This window comes from Sander lucioperca, chromosome 5 (assembly GCF_008315115.2).
Source record: "Sander lucioperca isolate FBNREF2018 chromosome 5, SLUC_FBN_1.2, whole genome shotgun sequence".
Classification (NCBI taxonomy): Eukaryota; Metazoa; Chordata; class Actinopteri; order Perciformes; family Percidae; genus Sander; species Sander lucioperca.
In genome coordinates, this window is record NC_050177.1 from 40,275,960 (window position 1) to 40,290,479 (window position 14,520).

Genomic DNA, 14,520 nt, shown 5'->3' on the forward strand with positions numbered 1-14,520 from the left:
AACCCTAAGGCATGCTTTTTTAATGACGAGGAGTCCACTTGCCCTGAATCTCCACTGCTTGTCTGGTCCGAGTAATCCTGCAGTCTACTAGTAATACTTTGTTACTGTACTTCAGAAGAATTTTCACGTGTCTGTGCTTTACTTCATTATTTATATTTCTGGAAACTTTCACTTTGACTCCACTACATATCCTAAATAAAATGTTTAATTTTACTTCACTGCATTTTCCCTCAGCGTCTTCGTTACTCGTTACTTGCTAGAAATGTTATTGTACGTTGTACGAACAACATTTTTTAATTCTGTTTCTGTTTTTCTCTTTGTTGATGATTTGAATTTGATGTTTAAAAAGGTGTGGAAACCCTGAATATTATGCTTCACTATAAGGAAGCCACAATAACATTCATAAAAAATGGGTATATAATATCATAAAATTACATATAATTTGATACTAGAGTAGAGTAAATATCAGATACTTTAATGCTTTTACTCAAGCAATGCTCTAAAAGGTGACTTTGACTTCTACCAAAGTCATTTTCTGGTAAGATACTTACTTCTACTCAAGAATTGCTTTCAAGTACTTTATACAAGATATATGTCCAACCCTGGCCCGGGAGAGTGAGCAGGGTTGGAACGCAGGGCGGGAAGCTGCTGTTGAGATGGCAGGTTGGCAGTAGGCTTAAGGCTGGGATCCATCCACCGCTGGTGCTGGCCAGAGTAAACAGTGCCTGGCAGCCCATCTCCACACATACACCCACCCCAGACACCCTGCTACCTCCTTGTGTCACACATTGCGCTGACAATCCAAACAGAAATGGAAAACATGTGCTCACATGAGGAGAGAAGAGGGAAGAGAAGTGTACATAGGGCTCTGTAGTTCCCACAGCGAGGGATGCATAATGCTTCCCACCTTTTCTTCAGATTCAGCCCTTAAATCCAAACTGACGCATCCCTGCAAAAACACCAGGGGATGTTTGTCTGACGATCCCTGATTAAATGACACAAAACTGGTCAAGCTCGTAGTGTAACCTCTCTTCCCCTGTGTGTCTAAGAAGCTCTGCATGTTTGACTGCAACATTAAAGTAATGTACTCATTTGGTGCATACGACTTATCACAGTTCATAATAATTATTACATTAATAGTCTGTATCCACGATGTTCCACTTCCGGGATTGCTCTCGGTCTGCCAGAAATTCCGCCGGATGGCACTCTTTTCGGATGTCCATTTTTTGGATGTCCGTTACCTTCCTCTTTCTTTGTGTTGGCGTTCTAAACTCCGGTGGATTTATGAGGACTATAGTTAACTGCTCCTCAGATCTCTGCAGGGTAAATCCAGACAGCTAGCTAGACTATCTGTCCAATCTGAGTTTTCTGTTGCACGACTAAAACTACTTTTGAACTTACTCATGTTCCACCAAAACAAGTTCCTTCCTGAGGCTATTTTGCAGAGGCAACGTGGCTCCGTCCGGTGCTTAGCACCGCCCAAGACGATTGTGATTAGTATAAAGAAATGCCAATAAACCAGAGCACGTTTTTCTCCCATCCCAGAATGCTGTGTGGACTAGCCAGACCCTCCTCTGCAGCGCCGTGGAGGAAGGTCTGGCAATGCAAGACTATTAAATTAATAATAATGATAATCATAACACAAGTTTAAAGTGTATATATTACAATATATAATAAATATCTGAAATAACTTAAAGATAAATCAAGTAAGGAAGGAATAAAATGCATTACATATTAAAATGATATTAGAATAAATTTAAATAATTTGTATCATTATAAAAAACGTAATTGTACATATTTAATTTTCTTTCTGCACACCTTATAATGACTTCTAACATGAAGAAGACATTTGAGGAGAAGCTTAATGCACAACTTCTTCCCCATGAAGAAGCCTCAGCATCTCATCCTCCTATCTTTCTGTGTCAGAGCACAAAGAGTTGCATTAGCTCTCTCTGTCTCTCTCTCTTTCACTCACTTTCTCTCTCTCTCTCTCTCTCTCTCTCTCTCTCTCTCTCTCTGCACTGAAACCTCTACATTCCAGGAGAAATCGCAGAATCAACAGGCATGAAATTCATTTCTCACATGGCCGCATCTGCGTCTCCTAATCATAACCTGGACTGACAATTCAATCCTGCACTCCCTCGCCTGCTCCCTCCTCCCATTCCGGCTTCCCCACTCACCCTCTGTCTCACCCAAAACTCCCTCACTTCCCACCGCCGCCTCCTTCAGCCTCCCTAATTGCATTGCTCCAGCCCCCCACCCTCATTAGGCCCAACAAAAAACAATTAACAACGTCAACTATAATTACAGTAATGGCCATATGGGAGCTAGTGACCTGGTTCCTCGCCACGGCTCCATCCAGCCAACCTCCCAGCAGCACGCCCACCTTCTGGCCTGTGTGCATGGTGCGGTGGGGTTGGGGTACCGGACGTGGTGTCAGGGTGTCTGAACTGACTGACGAATGGCTGGTCGGAGCTGGTGATTAGGCTACAAGAGGCTGCAGGGGGAGTCCAGTTTGGTCCCCTGGCAAGACATGTTTTCTGGGCTGTTACAGCAGGGAATGGGGGGAGGGGTGCACAAACACTCCAATTCATCATCTGTGTGCCTAGAATTATATGAAAGTGATGAATGTGTAAAGTCAGGTAAATGACTGAATTAGAGTAATGGCTGATTACAGCAATTTACCCTGCGCACTGCCAGGAATATACAGTACATTCCAGGCCGCAGCACACGATGCTGGCTAATCCCAGATGCCTGGGCCTGCAGAGGGAAGGGGTGGGATGGGAGTGGTCCAGGTTCTGGTCAATGTGAGCCCTTCACAGAGGTTGAGTGCACAACCAACCTTAAAACCTTTGGCTTAATGCAATGTGCCAGAATAGAGCTGTGGGAATAGAAAAAAATGATCCATGAAAGGAAACTGGTCAAGTGCACCTGCAAAGAGCATAGGTGTTGACTGAATAATGCAGGACTGTGAAGGGAATGAAAAATAAAATTAAAAATAAAATAAAGTCATTCAATAAATAATACTTAATTTAGCAGAAGGGGCCGCAATATCACTCATCAAAACTCATCAACCATGGCGGTGGCAACTTTTACTAAGTTTCCCCCCCATTCTCCAACAGACTTGCAGTAACTCTGGCAGCGACGACGCGCATTGAGCTAAGGCTCGTACACGGGAGGGGTAGAGTACTACGCGCAGCGGGGCAAGGAGGCATTTCGTTGGTTCTTTCCAAGCAGACAGCGAGACAGTGATTGGTGGCCCTTTTTACAGGATTACAGCAGCTACAGATGACTTATCTTTTTCGCTCCTTTTTCCGAGCCCAAAACTTATTTATTGCTGTCCGGGTGTAAAGACCATTTCAGACAATATATAAAAAAGTCTATATTGGAAATAGTTACCAATGCATTTAAACAAATTAAAGGATAATTCCAGTTTATTACAGTAATTGGCTGCTGAGCTATAAACCGTAAAAAACAGTGCTTGCTTATATATGTCGAGTTTTGTACAGACCTTGAACTAGCACCAGACCGAACATATACGAAACGGTGATGCGTTCACTTACTGTTGAAAGGACTGCATTGGGACGGCAATGCCATTACTTAATTTAGAAAACCAGTGAACAAACTATGTAATCAGTCACCACGAATCTAAGACTTGGTTCTCGACTTGCAATTTGCTTATGAAGATTTGTGATGGCGTGCTGTGTGATGTTGCTCATGCTAAATCAAAGTCTGCTGTCCGATACAACACACCAACAGGCCTGATTAAAGGCTGCATGAGTCTATTAGTGTGTCTGTACAGTGGGTGTAGTGTAGCGTGCGTCAGTACATGCCAGGGTGAGGGTGCTCTGGCAGCGCGGTGCTCCAGGCCCCCCCGCTCCCTGGATTAATGTCGATTGTTTGGGAATGACTTGGAGCTCCGGACCACACAAGGAGAGCGAGGGAGAACGCCGACCTGCGTGGGGCTGCCGGAGAGGGAAGCAGAGGGGGGTCCACTGAGAGGTTTCAGCAAGCTCTCTATACTACCTCTTGTTGTTTCCTCCCTTCTCCTTCTTCCTCCACCGCACACCCAAATACTCTTTCTCTCTTTGTCTATCACTCTCAATTGTGTTTCCTTTTTCACTCACCCTTTGAAAACCAATGAGCTGCACTCGTGCCTCTGCTTTCCTTGGGGTCAAGATGAAACGCCATTTCCCTGATTACAGCCTCTACCTGCCCTGCTGAGTGTATGTGTATGAATGTGTGTGTCTGTAAGTGGCATGGGAATGTATGTTTGTAGTGTTCTGTGGGAGGTCTAACGCACAGTGTGGGAGGACACTTAGGGAGGGATACGAAGGGGACTACAATTCATCAAGAAACAACACTGACGCTGGCTTCAATTAGCTGAACTCTCACTATGTGCCTCGCTAGTTTTTTGGTGTGAGTCATTAGCGACGGCCAGCGTTTTGCAGCAGTCTCTGTTCCTGGCGAAGATTGCTCTGTCAACACGGGGAGGCATCCCAAATATATTTCATTGCTATGTAATCAGTTCAGTCAGCAAGTAAGCTAAACTCTCCCACTTCCACCAACAACAGAGGAAGATGCTGACAGGGAGCGCTCTGCCTGCTCAGCCCTAAAGCTCAAATTATGTGAAAGAGGAGAGAATTAAACACAAGAGCTGGCAATGACAGGAGACACAAGACTGACAGCTGTGTTTATAGAGCAGGGTGTGGGAGGCTGGAGCCCTACGGATTCACTCCATCCAGAAAATGTCTCCCATGACCTGTCCAGATGCTCGCTGCGACTCGATAGCATTCATGTGGGAGCGCCTTATAACTCAAGCAGGAGCTTGATGATCAAATGCTTTTTATTAACTGTCTGGAATGACTAAACTCACAGTCTGGGATGGTCAGTATTCGGTTCCCAAAAGACGGACAATGTACAGTATGTGTGTGTATGGAGAGCACTCTGTGTGTGTGTGTGTGTGTGTGTGTGTGTGTGTGTGTGTGTGTGTGTGTGTGTGTGTGTGTGTGTGTTAGGGTTAGGATAAGGGTTAAGTTTAGGCATTTAGTTGTGATGGTTAAGGTTAGGGTAAGGGGCTAGGGAATGCATTATGTCAATGACGGGTCCCCACAAAGATAGTGAAACGCACTGCGTGTGTGTGTGTGTGTGTGTGTGTGTGTGTGTGTACCTAGGCATGACCCGGCAGAGAGGATGAGACTGGCTGTGTTCACACTGCAGCAGAGGGAGTACCAATTATCATTTTGTACTGTAATATGTCTGTATGTGGCAGAGATCTGGTGTTTCCTAATAAAATAAACTAAAGGTCACAGGACACCACATGCTTTACATTTTAGAGACCAAAATACATAATGCAAAAGTAAATCTGCACCTGAGAAATTAGTCATAGTTTTTACACCTGTGGCAGCCTGATTAAGCCCTCTTTCAAAGCAGACATGTTGATGTCAAACCAGGAAAAGCACAGGTGTTACTAATCACATTAACGATGGCTCCGTTTTGTAAGCCGTGTGTAACAGTGAGCCAGCATGCACAATACCAAGTCCATGAAACTGAAGCAGCAAATTGAAATTCATCTATAATTTTATTATTTACACCTGCCTCAAAATGTTAAATAGGCCTACTGTGTTTAAAGGAACACACCGACTTATTGGGACTTTAGCTTATTTACCGTATCCCCCAGAGTTAGATAAGTCCATACATACCCTTCTCATCTCCGTGCGTGTCGTAACTCTGTCTGACGCACCCACCACTAGCCTAGCTTAGCCCAGATCCTGGAGGTAACCGGCTCCAACTAGCCTACTGCTCCCAATAAGTTACAAAATAACGCCAACATTTTCCTATTTACATGTTGTGATTTGTGTAGTCACAGCATGTACAAATAACAAGGTCACATGAGACACAGCCGTCTTCTAACCGTATACATACTGGGAACTATATTCTCTGAAGGCGAAGCACTGCTACTTGGGCAGAGTGATTACGTCCGCCCTGAAAAGCACCGTTGTTACTCTCTGCTCCTCACCACGGGGCTTCTCAGGTGCGAGCAAATCACTCCGCCCAAGTAGCAGAAGTTGCAGTGCTTCACCTTCTCCCAGTTGTAATTAATAATATGAATTATTAGATATTCCCTGATGTTGTCCATGCTGAGCCATTGTTTATGTTATTAATTACACCTGTGCTTGTCTTCTGTCGTCTGATTTTGATTGACAGAAATACCAAAAATAGAAATAGCTTACATGGGGTGATGTTCCAGTCGAGTCAAAACCCAATACTCGTATTACCAACTCGGAGGGCCATGGCAAATATAATGTGAGACACCATAGATTTATTTAAATGTATTGATTAATTTACAAAAAACGTGCAAAAGAGATGAGATGTGGGTGGCAGTATGGTGTGAGGGTGTTGGTGGGGGAATTGCTAAAGGAACAAAACAGTGTGTGGAGAGAGTGTCCCTGAGAGGACTTAAGGCTGTTTTATGCTTCTGCGTCAACTCCACGCCGTAGCTACGCCGTCGTGACCCTGTTGGAGTTCTGCGTCGGGGTTGCTTTGCATCGCGGTGCATTTCACCACCATAACGCTAGGGGGGTGTCGCCTGTGTCTGTGTCGGTCACCACCGAAACGGTACTCAGAATGGCAAACCCCCATAGACTGTCGTGCTAAAATATTAATCTTATTTGTTTGGCCTTTTCTTGCTTAGATTTTGTAAAAAGTATGGAGAAATGGACACAGTAAAATCCACTGACCTAGTTACAGTCTTAACCAGAAAATAAGTCTGAGGTTATTTGCGAGGTGTCTGCCAGCCAGTTTATGTTAGCAAGCAAACTTTAGCACAACTGCCCACAAAGTACTGCTTGCTGGTGACGTTCTAATTTCAAAACGTTACTGACATATAGACACTTTACAAACGGATAACCCCGTCATTGTAACCAAAGTATAGAGTTTATTTGCAAAGCTTATGTCAGTGAACTAGCATGTTGCTACTCCTCACACTAGGCTGCTTGAAACACCGACTATCAACACACAGGACGAGTTGACCAATCACAGTCCTTGCGGTCTGCGTCGCCTCAACGCAAAGTTACACATTTTTGGAGGTGCACGTTGAGCTACGGCGGAGGGCTCAGAGGGGGGTTCGCGGCGACGCAGAGGGGTCTGCGGGGGCACGCTGAAGCATAAATCAGACTTTAGGTGACACCTTGTACTGGGAGCCCAAGTGTTCGACCACACTTATATTGTCCCTGCAAGAGAAGAGCAAACAAGGCACAACCAAACAGGCCAGAGGGTCAGCACAACACATTCTTTAACATCACATCTATGTGAAACAATCATGAGAATTGGAGGTGCAAATACAGATATGATGTCTTTTTGTTGTTGTTGCTCTGCTCGTTTCTTTCCAGCATTACTGTCTATCGGTGGTGGAATGTAACTAAGTACATTTACTCCAGTACTGTACTTAAGTACACAATTTGAGGTACCTGTACTTTACTTAAGTCTTTACTTTTCATGCTTCTCTCCACTTCTACTCCGCTACATTTCAGAGAGAAATATTGCACTTTTTCTCCACTACATTCATCTGACATCTGTAGTTACTAGTTACTTCACAAATTAAGATTTTTGTACACCAAACACATGTAGTTTATAAAATCTAAAGTTTTATTATAAATTAAACTAGCCAACAATATAAGGGCCTACAAGTCCAGCTGAAATCATTAGACCATTAAACACACAACTGTTTGGATCCTTTACACTTTCTAAAATGGGAGGATTTTCTTGCATTGAGTACTTTCACTATTAATACTTGAAGTACATTTTCCTGATGATACTTACATACTTTTACTTCAGTTACACTTTCAATGCAGGACTTTCACTCGTAACAGAGTATCTTTACAGTGTGGTATTAGTACTTTTACGTAAGTAAAGGATCTGAATACTTCTTCCAGTGCTGTCTATTCATGTTGGTATCAGATACATCCCCAAATATTAGATATCACGTCTGAAAACATCAGAGATGAGAAGCCGTTTGGGATTAAACGTGAAGGCCTGTGGTGTTCCTGGATTGGGGTTTGTTCATGACTGACATTGACACACTGCCTTACTTTCACAGATTCCACCAACTCTCCACAAAACCACAAGAAAAATTAGCCGGCGACGACACAACGCTCAGTTTTCTTCAACTGCTGGTACTGATTTCTTCCCACAGCTGCGCAGCAACAAACACCAGCCCCCAAGTTTTCTTTTGCCCACATCCCTTTTTCCTCACTCCTTCCAACTTTCCCTTCCATCCACCTCCCCCCCCTCGTCTTTAGGTGACTTCCCCCTTGTACACAACCCCAAACACTCCCCACCCAGCCCATAGGCTGCCTCTCTCCACTGCAGCTGCCAAGAATAAGACAGGCTGATGTGGGGGCCCCATGGGGGAGGCCCCGCGTTGGTGAAGTAGTGCTTCTCCAGCCTGAGCACTCACTCTGCTGAATTCATCCACTTGGCTCTGTTTATTTAATATTCAGTCAGCTGTGGGGAGTGGGGTTAGCCACAGCTTATAAAACTCAGTCAGCATGACCAAGATATAACCCCCCCCCCCCCCTTCTCCAACAACCACACATGCACACACATACACACTCATGTGCACACAGATACATACATGAACACACGCGCTGTAACACACTGATACACTTTCTCCCATAGTGTAGGTTTTACTTTTAACAGCTCAAAGTATGACCACTCAATCTGAAATCTCTTTGTTGAAAACGTTGCAATGCAATAATAATTAGAATATAATACTAATAACTTGGTTTGTGTAGCACTTTTTCACAGAGAAGTTCAGAAATGCACTTTTTTTTTCCTCGATGTAGAAAAATACATTTCAACAGGGAGGCTCTGGCATCTGATGTACAATCTCCTTTAGGTTCAGGACTAAATACAGTATATCGTCGCTGTCGGGTTAAAAAACCGTGTATGTCCAAAACTATTGCTTCTAAACAGAGATCTTCAACAGGGGGTCTGGGACCCTCAGGGGGTCCTCAGAGTTACTGCAGGGGGGCCCCAAGTTATTGTTTAATCTTTTTTTTTTTGTATGTATGTATGAAAATATACGTAAACATGAGTCTAACATATTATTAGCAAAGATAAATCAGCCTATTTGTGATTTTTTTGTTAAATGTACCCATTGATGATAGGCTTACTGGCCTATAGGTAAGGTAGCCATCCACAGATACAGTTAAGCTTAAGGAATTACATGTGTCACATATATGTTTAACATTAAGACATGATGTATAAATATATGAATATGTCAATAATTCTTAATTTAATAGCCTAGTATTGTATGCACCATAAAAAGGTATTTTATAAAGGCTTTAGGCCGCTCTACATGTTATTGTAGGACTAGTTTAATATGCAACTCAATTTCATACAATATGTAGATGGTTCCTGCTCCGCCTCTCTTTTAGCTAAGGGGTACTTGGCTTAAAAAAACATTGAAGATCACTGTTCTAAAGGAAATTTAAAAATCAGATTTTTAAAACATTTTATTTTACCTCAGATGAAGTCAGACAAAATCACCTCGTCACTGTTTAAATATTTGTAAAACCCACAGACAAACTTAAAGGGTGACCAATGGCATTGATGTATGTAAAAAAAAAATTAAAATTAAAATTATGGAGATACAAGGTTATCTACCCAACAAAATGTAAACTATTTCTGCACCTCAACAACTAACAAGAACAATTAAAGATTGTTAAAGACTTCCATGGCCACTTCGCTGAGAAGAAACAAGCAGAGAAAAACGTTGCGTTAAGTCTTTTTATTTCATCCCTATGTAAACTATCACAATTTTTCCTCCCTGCACATCAAAGGCGAGCTCAGTGTTTGTAATGAGCTTAACTGTTTGACTGGTATTAAGACCACTGAACAGAAGGAAAGCAGGAAGCGAGTGAGAGCAGCACATGAGCCCCAGCACAACTTCAGTTCAGAAGAGCATGAAGTGGACCAATATGGATTTGTGTATGTGAGAGGAGGGGGGGGGGGGGGGGCTTAATAATTCTCAATGCCGCCCATATTCACTACCCTGCTGGGAACAATCCCAGCATGCTCCATCTATGCCTCGACTGGAAGGCTCCATGGCAACCTCCGGGGTCAGGGGTCACGGGGAAAGGTTGCTTTTATCTGCTAATGAGGTCGGTACCTGGGGCTGCGTGTCTCTCCGCCTCTGTCTCTCTCCACATCTCCCCTGCACAGTCGAAGGCGGGGGGAGCAGTGGCTATGAATGCCTGCCAAGTGACACCAATGCCATCTTCACTCATCTCCGCTCGACGTCTTTGAGTGTGGGATGGGTTCCCGGGTGGGAGGGGTTACTTGTATTAGGTTCTGCCCTGTTGGGAAGATAACAAACGGCTCCGAAATTGCTGTCCCCCAGTCTGGCTCCTCATTGTGAACTAAGTGTTCACATGCAAATCAACAATCGCCCCACAAGCCCCATGGATGGTGTTCCCCATACCTTCACTTTGGGAGCTTGATGGATTGCCTACGTACCAACATGGTTTGTGTAGCGCTGTACTTACTGTTAAAGTGGCCTGTGATTGATGTTATGTTGTTAGGCTTTTTACACATAAATCAGCTGTGCCGAAAGAGTCGTGACAGAAGAGTCAAACACACCACATGCTTAACATTCAGCTTTTTTTAAATCACTAACAATTTAAAGAAAGCACCAAGTCAGTATATCCTCTGAATTATGGACTGCTCAAAACAAATAGGTGTTGAATGAGACGGGGGGCTTTCCATTGGGCGAATTGGTAATGCCCGTGGAAAACACACTTCACTCTTCTCACACTCTATCACACAAGGCTCATTGGCCCATGTGCCCCTTCAATGGGGCAAACAGGCACCCTCGCCAGCCCCCGTCCCTCTCCCACACCCCCTTACTCTCACACACACGCCCCCTGTCATGTTCGCAGGACTGAGAAAGGAGTCCATTAACTCTGATTTAGTGGCAGTGTCATGCGGTCCCCATTGTGAAGTGGTGACATTCAGTGAATGGGAATCAGAATTTGCTCCCCCTCCTCCTCCATCTTTCCTTCTCTCAGCTCCATGCTCAGGGTATGTGTGGATCTGGTAGAAGTGTGAGGGGTTCAGAGTTGTGGCTTGGGGGGGTGGGGGTTGGGAACGTGGATTGAGAGGGTTTTGCTGCCACATGTCCCTGAGTAGCGGACTCTTTGTGCCTGGGCCAGCCTGTTTGTTTAGCCTTTTCCTCAGAGAGCTGCTTCACACATTGGTGCCTCATACAGGGGACCGAAGAGACAAGCTCAAGCTTTGAGATGTGAGGGGAGAGAATGAGACAAGGCAAAAGACTGTGTTTGAGAAGCTGTTTAAACAGCAGATCCATTTCCGTCAAATCTAACAGTAGAGACATTGCTAGCAATGTTCAATTGTCTTGATGTAGGTGTCTCTGACTGAACTGAGAAAATAACATTCATTAACATGAATCTAAAGATAAATCTTTTTTTTTTAAATGTATACAACTTGATTATAGGCTTAATGGCCTATAGCTAAGGCAGCCATAAGGTAAGGCTTTCACTGTGCCACATTTTAATATTAAAACATGATGTATACATATATGAATATGTTGACAAGTTTTAGTGCACCATAAAAAGGTATGTGTAAAGTCTTTAGGCCACCCTATATGTTATTGTAAGGCCAGTTTAATATGCAACTCAATACATATTATACAATATATATGTACTGTAGTAAAGGGATGCTTTTTCAGCTATGGGGTTCTTGGCCCAAAAAAAATGTTGAAATCCCCTTTTTTAGAGTAACTTTAGAGTAAGGGTTAGTGCAGGATTATGATCACAAACTTTTCAAGCAACCAAAGCAAGAAATCCAGAGTTCAGAGCCACAGCATCTTGGTCGCAAATGCCTCAGAATGATTCCTGATGATGATATAGTTATTTCTTATAGAAGGAATACTTTGAAGTCAAACTGTCAGTGTACCTTTGGTAACACAGAGAAAGCATAAATAAAAGTTGAAAGCCAGGTAAAGATTTTTAGGGCAACATCCTAAAAAGCTTAGAAACATACTGGCCCATAGTTGCAGACAGCTACTGTATATCTGGAAGAGGTTTGGATAGACCTTGTCATTCAGTAGTTTTATTTTTATTATTTTGCACAGTAGATCAATACTGAATACATTAAAACTATTAAATAACACATATATGTTTATATATATTTTATTTTAGATTATTCAAAGTATTATAAAGTATGGTCTTGATGACAGCTTTAACACTCTTGTCATTCTCTCAACCAGCTTCATGAGGTAGTCACCTGGAATGCTTTTCAAATAAAAGTCCTGTCAAACGTTAAGTTGTGCAATTTCTTGCCTTCCTAATGCATTTGAGACCAAAAGCCCTATTTGACTGCTGTAGTAATACTGTAAGAACCAGCTGTAGAGAATATGTTCATTACAGTTCAGTACAGTACAAAGACCATTGAATGAGAAGGTTGTGTCCAAACTTTTGGGGTTGTCACGATTCTCCAAATTCGAATTTCGATTTTACTTTTGATTTAAAGGTCACGCTTCAATTCAGTTTTCGATTTACACATTTTCTTTTCTGCAGTGACAGCAATGCCACAATAAAAGCCACTAGATGGCAGAAGGGTACTTTACAACAACAGTTTGAGCTTCTCAAGTGCAGTTGAATGCACTTTTAGTTTAACAAGGTGCACATGAACACACCATGAAGTCCCGTCAGAGCCCATATGCTTTACCTTTGGATTTTAGGCAAAATGTTGCGACATCGTTGACAATTACACGGGTGGAGAGAGATAAATATACTGGGGGGAATCGCCGATCGTGTTTTTGATCAGCTTTTGATCCTGCTTGATCAATCCATGGAATAATGGGATATTAGCAATAATATTGGAAAGTATGCAATAGGTATTTTTGTCTTTGCATGGAGTTTAAAAGTTGGCTATGCTGAGTTTAATCTGGCCCCTCCTGCCTAACCTCTCCCAGCAGCAGTGACGGGTGACCAGTGGTGGAATGTAATGAAGTACAAATACTTTGTTGCTGTATTTAAGTACATTTTTCACGTATCTGTACTTTACTTAAAGCAGCCATATTATGCCCATTTTCAGGTTCATAATTGTATTTTAAGGTTGTACCAGAATAGGTTTACATGGTTTAATTTTCAAAAAACACCATATTTTTGTTGTACTGCAGTGCTCTCTCTCACTGCTGCAGATCCTCTTTTCAGCTGGTCTCTGTTTTAGCTACAGAGTGAGACCTCTTTTCTTCTTCTTCTTCTGTACTATCTTTGATTGCACTGCACATGCCCAGTAGCTCAGATGTAGATCATGTCAGCTAGCTAGCGCCATAGACAGTAAAAGAAAGACTGTTTCTACAACTTCGGTCAGTTACAAGGCAGGATTAGCTGGGAGACTTCTAAATGAGGGCGCACATGGAAGTAGTTCTTTTGTAGATTATGGTGAACTTGTGTGTGTTGTAGCAGTGCTTTGCTATTGAGAACGAGGTAGCATGCCAATGCCGTTTTTTTCAAAGTTTGTATGAGTGTGGAACCACCAGAGACACAAACAGACACACCCCAAACATCCACTCAAAACACAGTGGATTTTTTTACATAATATGGGCACTTTAAGTAGAATAGTGCAATAGTGCATACTTTTGACTTTTACTTCGTTACATTTTGCAGCAATTATCTATACTTTCTACTCCACTACATTTCTACAGTTCCATTACATTTTGGTTACATTTTCTGATCAGTTTTTTTTCCCCCTGCCAAAACATCTTCCTGACCGTCACGTACGGCACTAGCCGGCCCGAAGCCCAAAGTGGGAGTGGGTGAGCAGGTCAGGGATGGCAAGTGGTGGTTATCCCCGTAGCTCTCTGCGGGGTAGTGGAGCTGCCGAACGCGCTGGCGGCGCCCTGACTGCTGCTGCTACGGGCGGAGATGAGAGCTCAGCTGCTCTGAGGCTTTACGGATGGTTTACAGCCTGGTTGTCATTTTCTGAATGTTCGTCTTGAAAAGCGACTCCGTAAAGAGAGGGTGGTTCATTACATGGAGGACAGACCAGAGTTCAGTTTTTTGTTTACTTTTCATATATATATATATATATATAGACATATATAGACATTAAGAGAATAAATCGTTATGCAAGTACTTTTACTTTTAATACTTAAAGTACATTTAAAATCAGGTACTTTTTACTTTTACTTAAGTAGGGTTGTCATTGTGGTACTTCTACTTTTACTAAAGTAAATATGTTATATGTGGGCTATTTGTATTTTTACTTAAGTACTGAGATTCAGTACTTCCTCCACCACTGCGGGTAACAACAGGCTCTACCTCGGGTCTCAGGCGTGTGGACGCAGAAGGAGAGTCCACGTGATGGGTAGGAAACAGGAGGGCAGAGAGGTCAGCTGGGTTATTCTACCCTGCTCTCTTGGAAAACAAAATAAGAAAATATTTACGCAAACAGGAAGCTTAGAATTTCCTAATGATTGGAAACACGTTG